This window comes from Balaenoptera ricei, chromosome 6 (genome assembly GCF_028023285.1).
Source record: "Balaenoptera ricei isolate mBalRic1 chromosome 6, mBalRic1.hap2, whole genome shotgun sequence".
Taxonomy (NCBI): Eukaryota; Metazoa; Chordata; class Mammalia; order Artiodactyla; family Balaenopteridae; genus Balaenoptera; species Balaenoptera ricei.
The window spans coordinates 46,348,307-46,373,668 of record NC_082644.1 but is presented as its reverse complement, the minus strand read 5'-3'; the positions used below and the strand labels follow the sequence as shown (position 1 = coordinate 46,373,668).

The window sequence follows — 25,362 nt, the reverse complement described above, 5'->3', positions numbered from 1 at the left end:
AAACTGAAATTTTTAAGGAAATTTGTCTAAAAGTATTTGAAAGCCAAACTTATGAGACCTAATTCAATATAATCAATACTCCCATGAAACACCCTCTGCTCCTTCTCAACCCACATAAAATGTGTGGGAAATACCAAATTGCCCAGTGGAAGATTCAGTAAAGTATATACAAACATCCATAATATACCCACAAGAAAGATTAATACAAGCAGCAGCATAAATCTTAATCTTCTATGTCCTGTGACAACTCAAGTCTGGGAATGCAGTGAGCTGCATTCAGGCTTGATCCTAATTTATTGCTGATGTGGCATAAATGTTAAATACTGCTGCTGCAGCCATTAACCCAAACTCATTAATTATGGAGGGGAATGATGGAATATTCTTTCAGCTTAATTTACCAAGATGCTCTCAGTCAATAAAGGTTAGCTATTTGATGAGGGTTCTCAGTTATTAATACGACCCATGGTGTATAGATTAAAAAACAACATAAGAGAAAAAAAAACCAAAACCCAGTTACTCCTACTTAACGGCTCCAAAGTATACTCTTAAGTACGGCCCTGCAGACATCGAATTTGTACGTGTACATATTCTTTTCTATCAAACCAAATGAGAGTTAGTTTACTAGGATAAAACTTTTTTCTACCTTTTCCAAGGGGATGGTGTTGAGTAGTGAAAAGCTGCATGGGTTGTGAGGATGAGAATTACAATCAGTATGGATTCTTAAGGTTCTTGTGTTTTTTATAAATTTGACAAATATTTGGGAGTGCCTCTAGAATCTTGAGAAATCATCAAGAAGAGAATTTAAAGATATGTAGTGATATCCAGAATTTCTGGGGAAGGGTTCTGGTAAAAGAACTCTCCCTCTCTAAGCCTTGGTGATCAAGCTCAATGTAAAGATAGGGAATCTCTGAGTTAAATGTTCTACTTACACTAGTGCATGTTCATGGACTAAAAGGATGAGTAAATTGAAGAATAATTAAAAATTTTAGTTTAAGGAATGGACTATGAACAAAAATTTAGAACAATTTTGAGCACATATTATACTCCTCATTCTGCTTTAATTCACCCTTTGATGGCACTCCTTGCAAAGTATATTGAACAAAGGCGTGTCTTCAGTGAAAGAACCAAGAAATAAAAAATAAGTTGCATTTATGTGGTTTTTCAAAGCGTTCAACTTAGTTTTAATAATCAGAGTTTTTCCCCATATACATTTCACTAATTTATAGAAAGTTTATGTAAATTATGCAATATCAGTAATAAGAACAGCTAACATCTAAGGTTTTTGAACAAACAAAGCAGACATAACAGACTCTTGGTGGCAGCAGAAATGCTTGTGTGTTAGAGAGTGAGGTCTGGCTGTGCCCAGGGCAACAGCAAGTGTGTTTCACAGAGGAAATGGATAATTAAACTATTCTAGAGAGCATGTTAGAGGGTTACTCAGTCATCTTTTGAGAGTTCCTCTTGTGTCTGGACCCAAAGTTGGTATTAAAGTGGAATACACTTTTCTCTTTAAAGTTGGTGGTAAACTGGAATATACTTTTCTGTCCTTTGTCTGTTCAGCTCTCTCAAGAATCCCATAGAGAAACAGGGTAACTGGGCCACTATGTTTGGCCATTTTTGGATTGATTGAATTCCTCCCATACCACTAATATTCACAAATAAGGCAGGATAATGAACATTAATAAAATCAACAAGCAAGGGAGTACTGAATTTAGTCTTCTAACAGCATCAAAGTAGTCAGCAAAGTTCCAGATTGGTACAATGGTGAAAGAGGTATGCTATTTTCAAATCCCATCCCAGTTAGATGGTTAAAGATTCCACATAGAAAGCAGACCCAAGGGAACAAGTAACACTCATGTCCCATTATAACATGAGGGCAAGACAAGCTGATGTTGCAGGAATTTAAGAAAAGAAAACAATACTTAGGCTTAGAAATATTGAGGCAGCTATTCTCAAATACAGACCATAGGCTGCTTCTAACTGGTGGTACAAGAATCAGCTTAAGAGCTTATTAGAAAGCAAATTTTCCATTCTCCACTCCAAGAAATTCTGATTAATTAAAGGTGGGTGAATTAGAAGTGTGTGTTTTAAAAGCTCCCCAGGTGGGACTTTCCTGGTGGTGCAGTGGTTAAGAATCCACCTGCCAATGCAGGGGACATGGGTTTGAGCCCTGGTCCAGGAAGATCCCACATGCTGCAGAGCAACTAAGCCCGTGTGCCACAACTGTTGAGCCCATGTGCCGCAACTACTGAAGCCCGTGCTCCACAACAAGAGAAGTCACCACAATAAGCCCACGCACCACAACGAAGAGTAGCCCCTGCTTGCCGCAACTAGAAAAAGTCCGCTCACAGCAACAGACCCAATGCAGATAAAAATAAATAAATAAATTTATAAATTTATGAAAGAATAAAATGTATGTCTTTAAGGACACAAGAGTTCCCTTTTCTAAGGATCCATAGTCCTTAGTTTGTAGTCTTTATCCTATCATATTTCCAGGCAACAATCCATACTTCCAGATAGCCAGATAGCCAGAAAGAGAATTATCAGAGGAAGAAGGGCAAAGGGCTTCTATTTAATGAGGCATTGCCTTTTTGGTCATGAAGAGGATCCCGCTGTTAGTATTTCCAACTAATCTCTTTCAACAGAATGCAACACATGGTCACCTTTCAATGTCAGGGACCCAGGGAAAAATATTATAGCTGACAAACTGCTTCCAAAATCAATATTGGAGTCAAGTGAGGGTGGATATTGGGTAAGCATCCAGCTAAGCATTCCACAGCCATCTAATGAAGACATAATAATAAATTTTTGGAGCTATATTGGTAAATGTAGTATCTACTCTCTACCCCCTCTCTAAGAATTCCCTAGCTATTTCTAAGTAAAGTTATTAATATAAATAGTTTATATGTGACTTATTTGAAAAATCACTCAACATATATACAAATCTATTAAATCTTAAAATTATGAATTCATAGAGCATTCAATTTAGAATGCATATTAATAGATATTTAGGCTAACCTTTTCAGTAGGTGTCTAGTACATGGGAGATATAAAAGTATACGTGTATATGACAATGACAGGATAAAAAGAATACTAATCTGTGGGGTAGAGATTAAGGTAAACATTGGGAAATACTCAAGGACCCCAGGACTCATTTTTTTACTCAAAGACTTATGGAGTTTTGTGGGGTTTTGTGATCTTTAAATTTCAGAAAGAAGACCAACCTACATTAACTTTACCTATATCCACAACGTTTGCGTGTACCTTTCACAAGAAAGTAACCTTTGGTTCATTTATCCATATCCTAAAGAGAAGTTGTTCATCTCCAACATTTCACAGCTGCTAAAATTTTCACCTTTTTTTCTAAGTCATAGGGAAACAATGGGAGGTCAGCTGGAAATGCAGAGGAGGAATTGAGAATGCCATTCCCTAGTCTTGGTGTCAAAGACAGATGCTTTGCCTGTTTTCGAAAGCACTCAGTGTAGAACATGCAGAATCGAGAAGTAGAAAGATCTCAATCAGTCTTACCTGGGGATTTTGAATATCATTTTCACCTCTTATTCTTCAATATGTATATATGGATGTACCTGATAAAGTCCTGGATGATAATAGTTCTTGGGAAGCCAGACAGTCAATGATCAATATGTTTCCCTTAGCTTTTGCTCGTAAAAAGTTAAGAGGCAAATTTCTTCTCCTATTGCAATGAGTTCAATTCAAATGCCTGGGAACAATTACCTCTATTTTATTTTGACATTAACAGGCTTAAACCAAGACTTATCATTTACCAGATGAATGACTTTGGATAAATTACTTAAATTTATTAATCCTGATTTTCTTCAAATGTAAAGTGATGAGTGTACATTTCTGAAAATTAAATGGTATGACATACATACAAGCACCTAGCATAGTACCAATACATGGCCATATTAGTTGTTAAACAAATGGCATTCTTTCACCTCATTCTCACTTGAGGATCCATCACTTTATGGTCAGGGCATTTCCACAGATGCTTGTAAAAGATCTCTCCCCTACAATCCTATCTCTTTCATGCAACCTTTCTAGACTGGTCAGAGAGTAGTGCATAACTTCCTGTATGTCCCTACTGGGTGCTTTAGTTGCACAGCCACAGGGGTGACATAAAGTATGTCACCTTCTAGAAACTTCTCTTTACTGACAGTAAATGTAAATAATTGCAAACTTGAAGGTAAACTGTGATACCACAGACTTTTCTTGGTATTGCGTTTCCCCTTAAGTGGCATATTCTCTCTCCAATTCTAACCACTCATGAGCCATTGCTCCTCTTCCTGTTTTGTTCTTACATCATCCTCACTCTTTCAGTTCCAGGATGAAACCCTGAGTAGAGCAATCATGTGGGTGTTTGACTTGGAAGACTACTAGAACTGGAGCTAGGATTGAAGAAGCAGAATTGTGCCTCAGGCAACTCATAGATTCAAGTGCATTTTGGTGCCTCCACACCACAAAAATCCACTATCAACATATCTCACCTTAGTAAACATCCTGTCCTCCTTTTTAATTACTGAGCAGATACCCCAATAATCACAACCCACATTCCTCTATAGGAGAAAGATGAATCCCAGACATTTGAGGAAAACCAACGTCAATACTTTTGATTAGGATCCCCAAAGATTAAAGATACTATCATACCAATAAAAAACATTTCTAAACATAATTTCTGAAGAAAATTGAAAAAAAATAATTGCTAAAATTTTTGAAATGAACAAGTAGACGATTAGATACAAAGTGAAGTTAAATTGGTTGAAAGACTGAGGCAAGATGTTTTCTCAGAACTGTACTACAAAATAATAAAGAAATAAAAAGTAAAACAGAAGAGTTAACAGCAAGAATGTTTCAACACTCATTTAATAGAATTTTCAGAGGAATATTATAGAGATGATGAGGAGAAAAAATTTTAAATAAAGTAGAAGAAATAAAAGATCCCTAAATTGAATAAAATAAGATGACTGCAGATGGAAAGGGGATCACTGTGTACTACGTAGAAAGATACGAAAAGGAGAAATGTGGCCATATTTCAGAAACCAAATTATATAAAGCTACAAAAAAACCCAGGTTATATTCAAAGTAATGAGAATTAGATTATTCTATGATATTTTAGAAGTTACAGTGGAGGATAGAAGATAGGAAAATATCCTTAAAAACCTTGATCCCATAACCAGCAAAATGACAAGTAAGTAGTAGAGCAAACTAAAGATATTTTATAATATTCTATTTAGCAACACAAAAAAAAATTTTCAAGGATATGCCCTAGCAAAATGAAAAAAAATTACTCCAGAATGTAGAAATACATAAGATACAAGCAACATTGGTGAGCAAATTTTTCATCATTATACTTGTATGAAAATATACTTGAAACCTCACACACAACTTGTTAGCAATCAGGAAGTATTTACTTAGACTAAGGATAAGGCAGGGCCAGGTAAAAGAGAAAGCATTTTGAGTTTTTTGATCTGTTTGAATGTGGATATAGATACTCCAGATGTTGGTAGAAAAATAAAACTTTTCAAAGTTTAGCAAAATCTTAAGAATCATCACCACTGAAGAGTGGAAATAGGATGAATAAACTGTGAACCAATAAAAATAATGAAACGGAGCAAAGGACACTCCATTAATCCAACAAGGCCAAGGGTGAAAAGAGAAATTTTAAAAAAGCATAGCAAGCAAAAAAAAAAAAACAAAAAACAACAACAGAAAAAAACCAAATAAACAAAACTAAGCTAAGGTGCCAAAAGTAAGTCAAAGAATATCAGTGACCACTATACTGTCATTGTCAATTTTTTAAATTTCCATATTAAAAGCCAGAGACTAATAATGTGGGGGAGGAAAGACAGAAAAAAGAAAATCCAACTGTCTACCTATAACCTGTTTGCAAGAGGTGTACCTGAGAGACATACATACCCAAACCCTACATACGGTTGATAATCCTACTAACCGATACTAGATAAACTTATTTACTAGAAATTTATAGCAAATATTCTGTTTTATAATCCATATCTTTTGTCCATTTTCCTATATATATTTAGAATGTACTGGACTTAGAATGCATGAAAATTCACAGAAGAAAAGCAAATTGCCAATAAATATACCGCCTTGTGGGTAGCACGGAAATGCAAATTAGTGAGATACACGTTTTTTTTTTTTTTTCCGGTTAATTGGGTAAAACAGAAAGGAAGAGAGAAAGAGAAAGAAAGAGAGAGAGATAAAAAATGAAGGAAAGACGGGAAGGGAAGGTAATACACCTTCCTATCTTTGATTTCCAGGTCTCAAGAGGAGAGAAGCAACAACAACAAAAACATCATTTTCTGTGGCATCTGACACTCCCTTTCCCTGGATTTTCCTCCTTAGATTTCCATGACACCACTCTCTACTGGTCTGTATGTGTCCTTCTTTACCTATTTGATCTCACAGGTACTTGTTTATTCTCCACTCCTTAAATACCAACATTTTCAAAATTCCACCTTTGACTGCTTTCTTGCCACACCATCTTCCCAAATGGTCTCATTCTTTCCTCTGGTTTCAACAACGGAAGACTCACATATTATTTCCAGCCCAGATCTTCCTAATGAAATTCTAATTTTTCCATCCAAACGCTCACTCATTAATATTTGAGAGGAACCTTAATTAAACTCAGAATGTCCAAATATTAAAATGTATTTTACACATATTTATCACTTGAACCTCACAACAAACCCTTCTTAAAGGTATATATAATGATAAACTATAAAGTAAGTATTTTTAGAGGGCTTAAAAAAGTGTGTCACAATGATGTGAATACTATAGTGATATCTGTTATTCAGTAGGTTTGGATTGGCAAAATAAACTTTAAAATCAGAAATTAATTAAAAGAACTAATAATGTCACCCTGCTGTAGATTATTTTATAATTTTATACAGTGCAACAAGCCAATAAATGTAGCAGTAAAAACAGTCTTTGATACACAAGTATTGCTTTTTAGTGCCATAAAAATGTACTTTCGGGAGAGTAGCACATTATAGTTTAAGTGAAGCTCTTCATTAGATAGTATGAGAAAATGAGCCATGAAAGGAAGATGGAAAAGCCTCTTTAATAGTTCCTGTGCAGAAAATGTAGGCCAATCAATAGCCATGCCTCATTTATTTTATGTCCGTGAGCACTTAGAGGCAAAATGTTAGTGTTTGCTATTCTGTTGGCTTTCCTTGCTCTGCATCAGTAATGAAAAAAATGGATTTGCATATTAAGGTGTAATTTTTACATATGTGACTCAGACAATAGGCTGTTATTGTTAACCAGTACGGAAAGAAACACCTTTTGTGTTACCTTTGGGTCCATTAAAGTCATGTCTAAGCTGGATGATGAATTTAGTATGTCTCCAAAATGAGCCAATCAATACAAAAGTTCATAAATACTTTATAAAAATACATTAACTGTACATAAAAAATTAAGAGGTCCATAAAATACCTAATTTAGAAGATGTCACAATAACTGATGAAGGCAATCCTAAAATCAATATACTTTTAAAAAGTCTATTGATGGTGTTTCCATCTGAAACACACCTTTAGGTATTATGTATAATGATCCACCTAGTATCACCTCTAGGGTGATGGCATATTGAAATATGGTCTATGTCTACTTAAAGTCAAAAGGTTTATTTCATTATTACTGTCATATTTATGGCAACAGACTTTAATGGGAGAAAATCTTTGGTAAATAAATTTGTGATTTTTAAAAAACTCTGTTTTCCATAAAGAGACTAAAACTTAAATACCATATAAAATGGATTAATATTTGCTTTTATAGAAGATAATTGAATGTTAGACATTATGCTTTGAACTGGCTGTAGAAGGGAAAAGAAAAAACAAAGGGAAAAATAAAAATGAAAATCAGAGAGGCAGAACAATAAATAAGACAATAGAAAAGGCAGAACAAGAGAAGGTGGCTTGGGTGTGAAAGTAACTTTGGGGGTTCTCCTGAAATTTATTGGAGAGTTGTCTTACTGCCTCTGGATTTCAAACTCCAAAAGTGAAGAACAGACTAAGACTCCATGCAACAGAAAAAATATCATCAATGTCAGATCAACAGTGTATACAGTCCAGTAGTTTCTTCTGATTTTAACAATTATACTTCAAAACGTATTTTTAGGAAAAAGTTTATTTTCTTACTCAACTTTACAAGGCTAAGAAAATGTTCTGAATAGAATAGTGAAAAAAAAATTCTTTCCTCCACCTCTTATCTATATTTTCCTATATATTTATGTATTTAATCTGTGTAGTGTTTTTTTAACATTTAAAACATTGTGCTGGATTTCCATTTGACTTTCCCATTTCCACTAGCACTTTTAATTTAGATATACTTATATTGCACTGTCCAAAAATATAGTAACATCAGTAGAAAAACACAACTTTTCATGGTATATGAGACATAGCGTGGCATAATGTTTCACAAGAGGCCAATTTCAAAAGAAGTGTAGAAGTTACCAGTGCACACATAAGGCTTCTAAACTGGGAAGAGAAAAATAAGCCCCTACTGCGCCATGCTTACACTGGCACAGTTCTAATGTGGTTGTTTGGAAAGTGTTCTTTCATCCGTTTCTAGTCTCACTGTTCTTTTGCTGCTAGATTTTTTTTTCACTATATTTTTCCTAAAGAAAATGCATTTAGCTCCATCATGAAAATGGATAAAATATAAATAATTTTTCACAGATTTATTATGCACCTAATATGTGCCAGATACTAAAAACAGTTATTGTAGGGGAAAAAAAAAATGCCATTGTCAGTATCCTAAATCAGCTTATCACTTAGCTGGGAAACAAGATTCAGAAATGAGAAAGAAGTGAAGAGGTAGGGTGTACTTGATGAAAAAATTAAGTAGTATAAACTCAAGTGAAATTAGAAAGGCTTCATAGAGAAGTGCAGATGGGAAGTGTGGCTTGAAAGAAGATGCAGGGAGCCCTTATAAGTAGAGGAACGCTCATGAGCATAAAAGGACACCAAGAAGACCAAAATAACTGGAGTGAAGGATTCAAGTTAGGGAAAGATGGGAAACCAAATTCCTTAACTAGATGTGAGCCAATTTAAGATGGATTTAGAATACCATAATGAAAAAATAAAACCAGCCTAGAGACAGAAAGAGCAAAAGGAAATCACTTTATTGGTTAAAACATTAAGCAGCCGTAATAATTTGAGCAAATTATCTGATGTTTAAAAAGCAGTATCATTGGAAAGAGTCTCGAAAGGATGAGCTGAAGGGGAAATATGAGGCATTTTTTTATGCAACAAAGGAGACTCTCAACACTCAGAAGTGACTTTCAGGTGGGGCTAAAGGCAAAAAGTAAACAAAATGCTCTTCTGCATCTTTGATTTAATCTCCATGGACAAAATTTAAGAGTTTAGACAAGCAGGAGTTAAGAAATCTGTGGGTAGATTTGCTAGATATAATTTATAACATTATAACGTTTTTTGAGGTTTTGGTAAGCTAAACGTCTGCTTAGTTAAGGTCTTAATTAGTGATCAATGACACACTGAATTAGAAGGTCTTACACTTTTATTATAAGTCAATTCATATTTTTTTAGAAATAGGACAAGTTATTATAAATTATAAATGAGTATTCAATAGAAATGAGCTTTGTTCCCCAGGGGACATTTATGTTTCCTTTTTTGACCTTAGGATAACGATTACTACGTTTAGCAACTAATATGCACTCTACTTTAGTAAACCCTAATTCTGAACCTAATATTAGGGAAGATCAATCTAACATAATTTTCATATTCTTTATATATTGACTCACTGTGATTTCCATTTAACTTACTCTTGCATTAGGTATCATATTTGTTAATGGTCTATATATTTTCCATTCTTATCTCTTCAGGTTAGTAACAGGGAAAAGGCATAGTTTCTTGGAGCAAAAAACAGTCATTTGTTGCAGCAAACCACTATCCAAAATCACTGATGACATCAACTTAATAGTATTCTTCCTACTTTCTAACTGAAAAGGAATTATTCTTACGCAAGGATATTTCTTTTTCTGTTGTATATCTAGGCAATGTAACTTCAGTGGCTGTGCTGACCAGTGGATGAATTCCTCTCTCCATTAGTGGTAACAATAAAATGAGTAACAACATACAGAATTCAAGATGCTTTATCTATATGGTATAGTTATATGGGGTCACCAGCAATATTCCATCCCAAGTAATTATAATTTTCCATTTTCCATTCAAGAAAACTGAGGCTCACTTTGAACTGCTCCATACTTTACTAACAAAGCTACTTTAGGCAAAGTCAGAACTTGGAGGCTTAGTTTCTTCTTTTGTTAGATGGGAATATTATCCTGTATTCAACATGTTCAATTATAAGGTTAAGTTCTAATGTATTATTAATGGAGCAACATCTTAAAATCACAAAAATGACCTTCCTCCAGTTTTAATTGAGGACTTTCAGACCAAAAAAATACATATTTTGGGTGTCTTTCTTCACTAATTTTAAATAACTCTACACTTATTTACAGCACACACAAAAAATGTCTTTACTTACACTACTAGCTGTAAACAGGTTTATTCCCAGGCACCATAATTGTAGTCTGATTGTTTATGCCATTTGGAAAGTTCATAGTATAAGAAAAATTGTCTTGTTGATCACTTACAAAGGTATTCCTCCCAGGGATAACTAAGTCTAGTAGCTTCATTAAATCATCTTCTCTAGAGCCATTAGGCAATTTCTTTGATTCAATTTTATTTTTCTTCCTATGCCATTGTAATATTCAAAAGATCTACAAAGACAAGGGAAAGCTCCGTGTAATGGAAAGTGCATAGGATTTAGAATTCAAAAAAACAAACAAGAAAACTTGGGTTGAATCTTATTTCTGTATTTATTAGTTGAAGAATCTTGAGCATCAAGGTCTACAGGAAGGAAGCAAGGACTTATACCCTAAGAGATATTGCAAAGGAGATGCCCCATGGATGGTACCTCTGGCTGACTGAGGCCTTTTGTCCTGGATGCTCAATAGGAATCAGGAATAAATGTTACTGCATTTTGGAGGACAGTGACAAGTTATTTTTTAAAATACGTTTGACTATTTGCAATAAAGAATTACCCTTTCCTACCCAAGAGTCTTCTTTATGTGTGCCAAGTCCTTTTGGAGGGCAGGATTTATTTCCCAACCTGATGTAAGAAAGCCCCACAGTAATGGGAACTAGAGTGGTCAAGAACTCCACCTTTCCATTCCCTAAGCATTTATACTCAGTGGTTCTCTCTCCGGAGCTCCAGGATTATAGTATCCTACTCAGCATCCTACTTGGATATCTAAAAGACATCTCAGACTTGCCTGGGAAAAAGTGAATTCCTCATCTTCCCCTTCTTCAGTAATGAAGTTTAACGAGATATATTGACAGCAAAGCATGGCTAAGACATCTTAGTAAAGAAAAGGTCAAGTTTCAGGACCATGTATAAGTTATGATTCAAGCTTTGTTTAAACAATGCATACACATATTCATATACATGAATGCATACTGATAGCTGTTTGGAAAACATCTGAAAGAATATGCGTTCATGTGATGACAGTGGCTATACTTGAATAAACAAATTCAAAAGGCTTTCATGTACTATAGAGACTGCACTATTAAAAATGCTTATAATGATCCTCTATTACTGTTAAAATCAGGAAAAAAACTAATTAAAAATGATAGCACAAGTAGATTTTGATTTTTTTTCTAAAAAATTTATCCAAGTATTTTATTTTGTGACTTAGAGCAAAGCTAGGATGACAGTGAAGGGTTCATTGTAAGCCACCCTTCCCCTTTCCAATAATACATTTTGTCATATTTGACAAGAAAAATAATAGGAATTCAAAATCAGTTTTCTCTTAGTAGACAGTTTAAATGTATGTGGGGTATTACGGTCTTGTTCCAATTCTTGTAAATGATTTAGAATTTACAAAAGTATACTTGGCTTTCTTAAAGCACTAATTTATGAATCTAAATAGTACTGACATAAAACTATCAGTACACATATTTCCCCTCTTGTTATTTTAGTTCTTGCTTTGTCCATTTGTTAAAAGTTCCAAGAATTTTGTTACATACATTTGTATGCCAGCAGAATATAGCTTTAATATATCATTATCAACATCAGAATGGAATATTTGTTAAGTGTCCATTTGCATGTGTTATTCTCCAGGGCTCAATAGTTGAACGATCTTTTACTCAGATGACTTGTAGCAATACTTGAAGATGTCACCTTCAGGCATGTACGAAGTACTAAAGGAAACTGGAGAACTAAATCTCTACTTTCCTATCTTCTTTATTTTGTTCACCCTCCATCTTTCTCTCCCTTTGTACTCTCTTTCTTTGTTAATTGATTTTTTTTTTTAAGTCTAGCTTTTGTGTGGAATGATTTTCCTGCCTTTTTGCACTTATATTTATCTAACTACTGGAGTTGGGCTTCTATTAACCCCTACATTTTGTCTTGGGTCCCAGAATATTTCCTCTCCTTTACTTGACTAGTATGTAGAAGGTTGGTTATTTGAGTACTTTTCTTGGGGGTCAGGGGAGGCAATATTTGCAAAACATTCTATGTCTTTCTTTTTGTATTTAATATAGAAAACCCTATTTGTAGAGTAGAAAGATCATGAGATATAACAGACAGAAAACAAAGTTTGCTCCCTATCTTTGCTGACTTACTACATATATGCCCTTTGGGTTAGTTTCTTACCTTACCTGAGCATAGACATCATCATCTGTAGCATGTAGATGACAACTTTATGGAGTGGTTGTGTGACTACGTGAAATAATGTGCCAAGAATCTAGCAGGGAGGCTCTGATATTGTACTTGTACTTCCCCCAACCTAGAACTCATGTGCTCTGGTCTAAATCAGCCTCACTGGCTCTAATTTTACCTTAGGCTCTTGCTTGCTACTCTGAGTGAGATTCCACTTTGCACACCACTCCTAAAAGCTGAGTCTAGCTTAATTTCCCCTAGTTGCACTTCCATTAAGCTACTATCTCTGGAAATGAGGTTTTCCATTCCCTCTTACACACAAAGCATTTTACATAATGAAATGCAGCCATTCTACTACAATCTTTATGGCTTAAAACTATCTCTGCCTGAAATATTTTCCTGGCTGGACATTCTTCAGGTTAGTGTTTTACAACCACGGTCTCCACTGAAGATGCTTAAGAGAAAACGTGGCTTCCCGTGCATTGTTATGAACTGAACTGTGTTCCCCCCAAATTCAAATGTTGAAGGCTTCATCCCTGATAAGACTGTATTTAGAGACAGAGTCTATAAGGAGGTAATAAATGTTAAGTGAGGTCATAGCGGTGAGCCTTAGTGTGGTAGTACTGGTGTCCTTATAAGAAGAGGAAGAGATGTCCTCATGGGCACAGAGGAGAAGCCATCTGAGGACATATCTACAAGCCAGGAAGAGAGACCTTACCAGAAGCCAACACTGACAGCACCTTTACCTTGGACTTCTAGCCTCCAGAACTGAAAGAAATAAATGTCTGTGGTTTAAGCCACCCAATCCATGGTATTTTGTTATGACAGTCCTGGCAGACTAACATACACATGGTCTAGATTTTGGTTACTCTGCTATTTCAACAAAACCTAAATACTTTTGCAGAGAAATGAAATAAGTAGCACTTCAGTCAGTTCACAATAATTGCAACATGTCATAAACTGATGTTAACATAGTGACACTTGCTCACTTTGTGCTATGATAGAAGACTCTTGTCCTCAGGCAGCTGATAGCCCTATACTTTAAAGAGCTCAACTATTTATTATGGCTTGGAAACGTGAAAAAGTTAAATACATTTGTGGAAATTGAGACATGTTATTGATTGAATTCACTAAAATAATTTCTTAAACATAGTTATTAATGTGCATAACTCTTGTTATGTGCAAGAGTACATAAAAGTTTGCATATGAAGCTTTTAATCCCCATATGCAAACTTTTTTTTTTTTTTTGCACATAGGCAAATGAAAGTTGCCATATTTAGGTATTCCCACCTGGTTTGCCAATCAATTGTCAATTTGTATTTGTGTAATAACTACTGTGGATTAACCCTAGCTTAAATTGTTATAATGTCTCAAAACAAATATTTTTAAAATTAAAATGTGCTTAGTACAGTGCTTCAAATTCACAGTGTTTCCTATAAGAATGGCAAAGGACATGATTTTTCAGGGTGCCCCCATATATTCTTAGTTTCTGGATATGTCTGTGATCTCCCTGTTTATATCTAAGTGTATGCAAAATACACAATTATAGAAAATGCATTTTCACTATAGATAATTTGTGCGTTTTTAATTAAATATAAAGAAACATTTGAGTAAATATTTTCACTTAAGTTTTATTGTCATTTGAGTTCTACAATGGGATATTTTGTTAAATTTTTTTTCTTATAGTATTTGGACATTGTTAAACAAAATCACTGGAAGATTCTACTTTTGTAACATTGTTTTGTAAACAACTCTGAAAATCTTCCCATAAAATTTACATGAAAATGGTGTATTTTTCTTCCTTTATGTGTATATTATTCTCATGTTTCAAATATTTTTGGAAGGGATAACATAAATTATTTTGGGGAAAAACTAGAAGTTGATCAAATATAAGATGCTTATAAAAGGACATAACAACTTTGTAAATGCAGGTGTAGTAAAATTCACGTTTACTTCCTCACCCCCATAGTGTTGGGGGGAGCTTCCAATATAGGTAGATCATTTCAAAATGATTTGGGGATACTTTACTGCCTTCATAGAGAATAGAAACTAGATTTGAGTTTCAACTGATGGTTTTGGAAATAAGAGAGAAGGGATACAATGTCCTATTGACTAAGCTATGTCTTGGGTTGTGATGGAGCCACAGCTGGTTCAGAAAGCACAGGTCCTGGGTGTGCATTCCTCATGGCTCCACTTCTTCCTAGCTGGGGACCCTGGGGAAGATACTTAAATTCTGCAAGCTGCATCGTCAAATCTAGAATGGTCTAATAATAGTATTTATTGCATAAAAATGAATAAGAATATTTTAAAAGTGTCAACGAGTAAAAACCACTGAGGAATATCTGACACCCTCACCATTAACTTGTTATTGACACCAATTCTGCTGTTACTGTTAAAAAAAAAAAAAAAATTCTATCCCAACCAGTAAGAGCTCAGTTTTAAATGTCTCCTCAGTTAGTTTAGAACCTGGATCAGATCACACAGCAGTATCCTCTTTCTCTGTGATTCTAGAAGATATTTGAAAACATTAAAACCAGTAAGACCTTTTCCTAGGTCATTTTTCCTTTCTTAAGTTTTAGTAACAATGTCAATTCAGAGCAATTTCAAAGTAATGTAAGCACGTTGGGGGCATGCATTGTCAGCCCAGATCTATGGTGATATGTACAACTTGATTATCACCGTGTTGAAACAACTTGGCAAATAGCACTTAGGCCCTTCATGCCTGGTAGGCAGAATAACTACCTCAATTTTTCAAGGTGATTAAGCTGATTAAGTAAGAACACTGTGATTCTTCATTCATTTACCTTCACTTAATCAGATGGAAAGGTCTTTTCCACAGACAAAGGAATTTAAGTGTTGTAACATAATCCTTCTATTCATTTTCTTTCCCTTCCACCCCCAGTACAGCCAGGACCCCTTCTAAGAGAGCCAGGCCTTTAATAGAGCACTAATTCAAAGCCCCTCATTTCCGAGTTGTGAGGTTCCCCTCCTCTCTTTTTAATTGAAAACATTTAACAGACTTTCTAGGAAATAAATGCTAGAACACTAACCTCTGAATGCCATTTAATCACTCCTTTCAATCAATTCACGTGTTTATTTATGAGACTTGCTCTACCTGTTAAGTGTTGAATTAAAAGGATTGGAGGGGAGGAAGACACCATTAGGAAAAAACCCAGAAAGTAGTGTTACCTGAAACATTTATGAACATCTATTGCAAACACTCTTAAAGCCTGGTAAATTGCATTTTAATTATTTTTGTAAATGTACTGAAATTAAAGAGAATTTGAAAAAAATTAAAAAAGAGCATTTGGAAAGCAGTCATCTAGAGTTAAGGAGGTATAAATGAATCACGTGGTTACATTGAATATTCAGAAATTCAGGGATCCTTAATGGAGCAATAATAATTGTCAAGCAACATCAGAACTCCTTGGCACATACTCAGGGCTGCTTGGAGCCTATTTTCACACTGAGGAAATGTTTACTCTACCCAGCAGCCTGCTTCCCCCAGTAGAAACACAATGAAAATTCAAGCACAATAAATCATTCCCAAGGTACAGGGATTCAAATGCCACAAGTGCTTTGATTCACTTTGCTTCAAGGGTGGAATTTATAAATTGAAGAACTTTTAAATTTGTTAGAACATAGCACTCTGGAAATGAGAAAGCAGAGCCAATTGGATTCTGGGATCTTATTTGTTTGTCACTCTGTATTACCCTTGGCAGTGAGTCACTGGCATATCCAATGGGGCAGAGTCATTTCACCTCTACAGCCAGCAGGAGGGCCTCAGAGAGAATCAGACTCGGAAGGATCTCAGAGGGGCCCTCAAAACTGCCGCCCTCTTTTAAAAAGGCGAAAATGAATTTGAGAGTTGAAGTTAATTAATTCTGGCTTCCCAATAGTTAAAACAAACCAAGAAGAAAACACAGATTTCCTGATTCCCAGTAGTTTCCCTTCCTCTTCACCATTCAAAAAAATTATGAAGATCATTGCGCATGTGTACACTTTTTTTTCCACCACTAATTAATGAACCACACACATTGGCTTAATTTACGTTGCGCTTTCTACTTTTCTTATACTATTGAATCCTATAAACATTTTGCCTGTTTGAAGAATATTGTCACAAGATCTTTTATTTTTTGCTTTTATTTTCCTCATCTCTTCAATAAGCTGTTAAAGTAAATAAAGAGCTAGTGCCACTGATGTATTGTTATTCAGTTAGGACTTTCTTTTTTGGAAATGCTGAGCTATGTATAACTTCTAAGATGTTAAAGCATTTATAGAACATTCTGTGCTCTACTTAACAAATCACTCCTTTCTCATGTACTGTGGTTACTACAGTCAAACTTTCGAATCATGCTTATGGAAATTCAGGATGCTACAAAGTTACAGCCCCATAAATGAAGTTGTAGAATGATAGAACTTCCAGATAAGAAATGTTACTTGTACTATACATCCTTCACTACACCTAAGATTTTCATGAAGGAAAAACTATTCAAAAGCCAAGTGTGTAGCTTGTCTTTTCATCCCTTTCACTTGGGCTTTTTTGCAGAGAAGTTGTTTTTAATTTCAATGGGTTCCAATTTATCAAGTTTGATGGAACATGCTTTTGGTGTCAAGTCAGAGAACTTTTTGCCTAGCACTAGATCCTGAAGATGTTCTCCTATGTTTTTTTTTTTTCTTTTCTTTTCTGATGACATATGGTTTTATGTTTATAAATTTATTTTTGTTTAAAGTGTGAGGTTTAGGTCAAGCTTCATATGCCAGTTGTTTTTTTTTTAACTATAAGAATGCTATTGATTTTAATATTTTGGTTTGTATCCATAATATTTTTATTACTATTAGAACTAAGAGTTTGTGTGTAAAGTCTTTTGGATTTTCAATATACATACCACATCATAAGAAAACAAAAACAAAACAAAAAATGTAGTTTCCCCCCAACCTCTTAATTCTTCTACCTCTTCTGTTTTCCTATTGCATTTGCTAGAATTTTTAGCAGAATACTGAATAGAAGCAGAAATGGCAGATGTCTGTTTAGGTCCTGACTTTAAGAATTTTTCTCAAGTTTTATTATTAATCATCATAAGGTAGGTCTTTATAGATAAGGTAAAGCAATTCTCTTCTACAGGTTTATCAAAAATCTGTTTTGAGCATTTACTGGGTTTTATCAAATATTATGTCTGTACATATCGAAAAGATATGGTTCTATTCCTTCAATCTGTTAAGAGATTTTCTATGATGATTCGTTTTTGCCGCTCAAGAACAAATCTCACTTGCTATTATTTTATTTTCTATTTCTGTGCTGAATTATATTTTTTAGGATACTGTTAAAGCCTGTTTAATAAAGCTCTGAGTGGCAAACTCTTAAATACCATATATTTGAAAATGTTTTTTTTGGCCTAATTTCATAAAATTGTTTAGCTGGGTATATAATTTTACCTAACTTATTTTCCTTTCCCTAAGCCCACTGAAGATGTTGATCCTTTATTTTCTGTTATGTAATGCTACTGGTGAAAGATCTGCAGTCACAGTAAGTCTACTGCCATTAAAATGAAGGTGATCTGTCCCTTCTTTCTGGCAGCTATTAAGATTCTATTTCCAAAATTTCTGATTGGTCTTTTTCTACATTCACCTGTCCATTTTGTTTTTGTAGCTGTTTGTTTAATATTTTCTTATTCTTATATTTTAAATAAAATTTTATTTTCATTTCGAGCACGCTAGGCATCCTTAATTTTAAGTCTTTGTTAGATTGTTTCACATAATTAAATTCATTGGAAGTAAATCCATATTCAAAATATTGATTTTGTTGGTACCATTCTTTGAATATGTATTCATTTTTATGAAATTTGCAGGTTTGATTTTTAAGTGAGGCACTTTGTTTATTTTCTCTCTCTGTTCCTCTTTTCTTGACGTTTCCTCCTTAACAGGTGTATCACTACCTTCACCCAGCCCTCTGGGCACCTGGCTAACTGGTCTGGGGACCAAGCTGTCACTCTCTTCCCAACCTCCCTAACTTCATGCTTGCCAAGAAAGCTCCCCAATTGGAATGTTTTAATTCCCTTTGACTCCACAGGAGGTGAACCACGATCTGCCATTGCCAGCTTCCAGGCCAGGTATGCAGGCAGCTCCTCAGTCACCACTTTGTGCCTTTCTAATCCATGAAGGTTTTTTGTCTTCTTTTGTTTTGGTCTGTTTGTTTTTTACAATCCAACTATGTCTTTGTTTTCTCTTTTCAGATTTTATCAAACTTTGCTACATATTAGATCTGAGAGAGTGTATCAAAACATACTTGTCATCTTGTCCTTAATACTCCCATTCTGTCTTTAGCCCACTCTAAGCAGGCTTTCATCTTCCTAGGAAACTTCCTGGCAGAGTCACCAGTAAAACACCCATCCCACCAAACCTAACAGTCAGTTTTCACCTTAGCAGTGGCTGACACAAGTGATCATTTTCTCCTTTCTGATGTATTTTCCTTTCTTGTTTTTTAGAACAGTCTACCCTTATTTCTCTCTTAGTGAATAACATGGATGAAATTTCCTTGGCTGGCTCACCTTTCTCTTGAATTTTAATTATTGGAGTGTCTCAGTGCTCCTCAGATATTTTTCCTCTTTCTCTGTAATTACATCCTATATGATCTCATGTAGTGCCACAGATATGATATATATACATATTATATAATATACAAATACAATATACATTATAATGTAGAACATACACATTATAATATAATATAGAGTTCAAAATATAAATTATATAATATATTGTGTACATACACACACACATATATATAAAATATAGTCTATTACTATTACTTCCCTATTTTTTCTCCTCTTACCTCTAGAGTCATCCATACACTGTTTCTGCATATCCACTTTAATATCTAACAGTCATCCCACACAAAACTATTAGAACTAATACATGAATTCAGCAAGGTAGCAGGATACAAGATCAATATACAGAAACCTGTGGCATTTCTTTACACTAACAATGAAATATCAGAAAGAGAAAGTAAAAAATAATCCTGTTTAAAATCACATTAAAAAAAAATACCTAGGAATCAACCTAACCAAGGAGGTAAAAGACCTATATGCTAAGAACTATGAAACATTGATAAAGGAAACTAAAGATAATACAAAGAAATGGAAAGATATTACATGCTCTTGGATTGGAAGAATTAATATGGTTAAAATGGCCATAATACCCAAAGCAATCTACAGACTGAATGTGATGCCTATCAAATTACCCATGACATTTATTTCTCCTGCTAGAAGAAATAATCCTAAAATTTATATAAACCACAAAAGATTCAGAATTGCCAAAGTGATTCTGAGGAGAAAGAACAAAGCTGGAAGCATAACCCATCCAGATTGCAGAGAACACTAAAAGCCTACAGTAATCAAAACAGTGTGGTACTGGCACAAAAACAGATATGTGGATCAATGCAATAGAATAGAGAGCCCAGAAATAAACCCATACACCTATAGTTAATTAATCTTTGACAAAGGAGTCACGACTGTACAATGGAGAAGAGACAGTCTCTTCAGCAAGAGGTATTGGGAAACCTCAACAGCCTCATGTAAATTGATGAAGTTGGAATACTCCCTCACACTATACATAAAAATAAATTCAAAATGGCTTAAAGACTTGAATATAAGACACAACACCATAAAACTCCTAGAAGAGAACATAGGCAAAACTTTCTCAGACATAAGTTGTAGTAAGATTTTCTTAGATCAGTCTCCCAAGGCAAAAGAAATAAAAACAAAAATAAGCAAATGGGACCTAATCAAACTTAGTAGCTTTGCACAGCAAAGGAAACCATCAACAAAATGAAAACACAACCTACAGAATGGGAAAAAATATTTGCAAATGATGCGACTGACAAGGGCTTAACCTCCAAAATATACACACAGCTCATACAGCTCAATAACTAAAAAACAAACAACCCAATCAAAAAATGGGCAGAAGACTTAAATAGACATTTCTCCAAGGAAGATACAGAGATGGCCAACAGGCACATGAAAAGATATCCCACACTGCTAATTATTAGAGAAATGCAAATCAAAACTACAATGATGTATCACCTCACACCAGTCAGAATGGCCTTCATCAAAAAGTCTACAAATTTGCTGGAGAGGGTGTGGAGAAAATGGAACCTTCCTACACTGTTGGTGGGAATGTAAATTGGTACAGTCACTGTCACTATGGAAAATAGTATGGAGATTCCTTAAAAAACTAAAAATAGAGTTACCATATGATCCAGCAATCCCACTCCTGGGTATATATCCAGAAAAAACAAAAGCTCTAATTTGAAAAGATACATGCACCCCAATGTTCATAGCAGCACCATTTACAATAGCCAATACATGGAAGCAATATAAGTGTCCATCAAGAGATGAACTGATAAAGAAGATGTGGCATGTATATATGTGTGTGTGTATCTATCTATCTATCTATCTATCTATCTATCTATCTATCTATCTAAATGGGATATTACTCAGCCATATGAAAGAATGAAATATTGCCATTTGCAGCAACATAGATGGACCTAGAGATTACCATACTAAGTGAAGTAAGCCAGGCAGAAAAAGACAAATATTATAGATCACTTACATATGGAATCTAAAATAATAATACAAATCAACTTATTTACAAAACAGAAACAGACTCACAGATATAGAACACACACTTATGGTTACCAAAGTGCAAGGGGTGGGGAAGGATAAATTAAGAGTATGGGACTAACAGATACACACTACTATATATAAAATAGATAAACAACAAGGATTTATTATATAGCACAGGGAACTATATTCAATATCTTGTAATAACCTATAATGGAAAAGAATCTGAAGCTGTATACCTGAAACTAACACAATATCATAAATCAACTTTAGTTAAATTAAAAAAAAAAATCTAACAGTCATTTAAATCTAATTTGGTCAAAACATAAATTTTGACCTAACATTCTAGTCCACATCAGTATCTTCTGTTGTCTAGGTTCCTACAATAGCATCCTAACTGGCCTCCCTGATTCCACCATTGTCCCCTACACTTTATCTCTTATCTAGCAGTGAAAGAAATCAGATTATACCATACTCCTGCTCAAAACTATCTGATAGCTTTCCATCACACTTAAAATAAATCCACACTTACCATGGCTTTAGAAACCTTAACAGAACTCACAACTATCATCAGACACTATTGTTTCCTTTACTCAATTCATTCCAGCAGCCTTTGCATTCTTATTATCCTTTGAAATATTACTATGGATTAGGAATGCTCTTTTCCCAAATCTTTGCCGAGTTCATTTCTTCACATCGTCCAGTTACTGTTTAATTGTTACCCCTTTAAAAAGACCTTCTATAACCACCCTAGTTAAAATAATCTCCTGTCACTCTTGATGTCCTTAATTTTCTTTTCTTTTTTTTCAGCTTCTTTGAAATTCTTTTTTTTTTTCAGCTTTATTGAAGTATAACTGACAAATAAAATTGTAAGATATTTTACGTATACATCATGATGATTTGATAACATATATATTGTAAAAGGATTCCTCCCATCTAGTTAAACTAGGTAATTAATACAATGACATATATATACACACACACATATATATATATATATATGTGAGAGCTATATAAATATATATTTACTTATATATATGTGTGTGTATGTATATGTTAATGTTTAAGTTCTACTCTCTCTTGGAAAATTTCAATTATACAATAGTGTTATCAACTATATCCATCATGTTATATATCATGTTATACATTAGATTTTCAGACCTTATTCATTTTGCTATTCTTTATAAAGCCTCAATTATTATCTGATATTTTAATATTTATTGTTGACTTGTTACTTATTTTTCTTACCCACTAGAATGCAAGTTTCCTGAGGGCAGGCAGTTGATTTCTCTTATTCACCACTGCTTCCCCAGCATCTAGAATAGTGCCTAGTACCCAAGAGGCATTCAATAAATATTTGTGGAATTAATAAATTACAGCATTCCACCAATGATCAGGAAACTAATTAGACAGGTCAGCTAACACAGCTCCTATACCAAGGAAGTGGTATACAGTATATTTTTATATCTAGTAACCAGAAGCATAGAGGAATAAACATTTTTCAACTTCTTTCATTAAATCTCCTTTACTTGTACTCTAAAGTAAGAACACAGCAAACAATAATATAGCAAATGTTAGTTTTGAAGGCATTTCACACAATAGTACGTGAGTCACCCTTCGATTCCTTTTGACCTGTTCATTTTGGATTTCCAGCGTCTCTATTCTCAGTGGCTGGATGCGTGTAAAATGTTTACACCCCTACATTTAAATTCCTTCTAAATAAATGATCTTGGCCTCTTAGAGTTATGCCTAGTAAAGCCTAAAATTTAAGGGTATATTAATCCTCTGAATTATTTGTTGTGATAGAAATATTCCATTGTAGACTCTTCTGACATGTCTTAATATAATCTAAATTAAAAACCACTTGGGATGTTAAAAGCAAGAGACAAATAAATACCGTAATTCTTGATAACTGAGAAGGCATTAGAAGCATGAGCTCTTATATCCAGTAGACAATCTAAAAAAGCTAGCTTTTCTCCCATACTGTTCAAAATTGTAATCAGGGTATGAAGGATTCTCTTTTAGCTGAAAGCTCCCTAGGGCCAACTTCACTGTGTATAAAGAGGGTTCCTATTTAGAATGCCAAACCTATAAATATATCCACAAGGTACTATAGATGTTATGAGAAAGCTGCTCAGCAATATAGAACATTGTGTGTCAAAAATCTGAGGAAAGAATACAGTAGGTCTCTGGCAGCCAGTTACCATTTATGCATTTTACCATTTATCCTTCTGAAAACTGTAGCATGACTAATAAAGTTGGGGGGGGGGGAAATCCCTGTAAATTACAAACACTGAGACTGTAATAAAAAGAGAAGAGAATCCTCAAATTTCATGCAAGCAGGGACAAATCCAACTCTACTGGGTTAAACAGTGTCTCTGAAAAATTCACGTTTACCCAGAACCCATGAATGGGACCTTATTTGGAAATAAGGTCTTTGTAGATGTAATCAAGTTAAGATGAGGGCATACCAGATTACAGTAGGCCCTAATATAATGACTGATATTCCAATAAGAAAAGGAAAGTTTAGATACAGACCTTAGAGAGGGAAAACAGCCATGTGGAGACAGAGGCAGAGATTAAATTATGCAGCCACAAGCCAAGGAATGCCAAGGATTGCTGGCAGCCAGCAGAAGCTAGAAGTGGCAAGGAAGGGTCCTTCTCTAGGTTCATAGAGGGAGCATGGCCATGCCAACAGCTTGGTTTTGAACTTCTGGCCTCCAAAACTGTGAGATAATAAATTTCCATTTTCTAAGCTATCCAATTTGTGGTAATTTGTAATAGCAGCCCTAGGAAACTAATACAGCAGCCAAGACAAACCAAACCTCCATGACAACAGACAAGTTCAGAGGAGGAGTATGTGTGGGGGGAAACTAGTAATGGCAGTTCTCAGAAATGAACAGTATATATTTAGTTTCAGGAAAAGGTGACCTTCCAGAAGTGGGAACCCCTTGAAAAGTACTGAGATCAAATAGAAAGCTATTATTATACGTCATCAAAGAAAGAAATCACATGAAATGGCTAAGGGAAACCAAAGGCAACAGAATTCAAAAATTTCCTCTTGCTACAATGTCACAAAAGACCACATATTGTTTAGTCCTATTTATATGAAAGGTCCAGAATAGCAAATTTATAGAGACAGAGAATAGATTAGTCGTACATGTGAGGGGAAACGGGAGTGGCTGCTAATGGGTACGAGGTTTCTTTGGGGGATAATGAAATGTCCTAAAATCAGACTTTGGTAATGGTTACAGAACCCTGTAAATATATTTTTTAAAAAGCCATGGAATTGCCCACTTTAAACTGGTGAACATCACGGTATGTAAATTACATCTCAATAAAGCTGTTAAAATAATAAAGTGAATAATACAATGAAGAAATTTAAAATTTGATATTGGAAAGGCAAACCATATTACGGAGAAAAGTGACTCAAAACATCAAGATATATACTAATAAAATTATTAGACTTTAAAAACAAAGAAATAATTCTTTGAGCACCCAACCAGAAAAAATAACTGATTTACAATGAATCAAATGTCAGGCTGGCATCAGGTTCTTTTTTTTTTTTTTAACATCTTTATTGGAGTATAATTGCTTTACAGTGTTGTGTTAGTTTCTGCTGTATAACAAAGTGAATCAGCTATATGCATACGTATATCACCATATCCCCTCCCCTCTCCTTATCCCTACCCTGTAGGTGGTCACCAAGCACCGAGCTGATCTCCCTGTGCCATGCAGCTGCTTCCAACTACCTAGCTATTTTACATTTGGTAGTATATATATGTCAGTGCTACTCTCTCATTTCGCCCCAGCTTACCCTTCCCCCTCCCTGTGTCCTCAAGTCCATTCTCTACATCTGTATCTTTATTCCTGTCCTGCCCCTATGTTCAACAGAACCAATTTTTTCCTTGGATTCCATATATATGTGTTAGCATACAGTATTTGTTTTTCTCTTTCTGACTTACTTCACTCTGTATGACAGACTCTAGGTCCATCCACCTCACTACAAATAACTCAATTT

The 25,362-nt window shown here is 34.6% G+C and overlaps 1 protein-coding gene across 4 annotated transcripts in view; it reads right to left on the bottom strand.

The window, feature by feature from the left end:
• LINGO2 (leucine rich repeat and Ig domain containing 2) overlaps positions 1-25,362 on the bottom strand; it is a 1,205,266-nt gene that overhangs the window by 529,007 nt on the left and 650,897 nt on the right. The gene's annotated exons all lie outside the window — the stretch shown is intronic.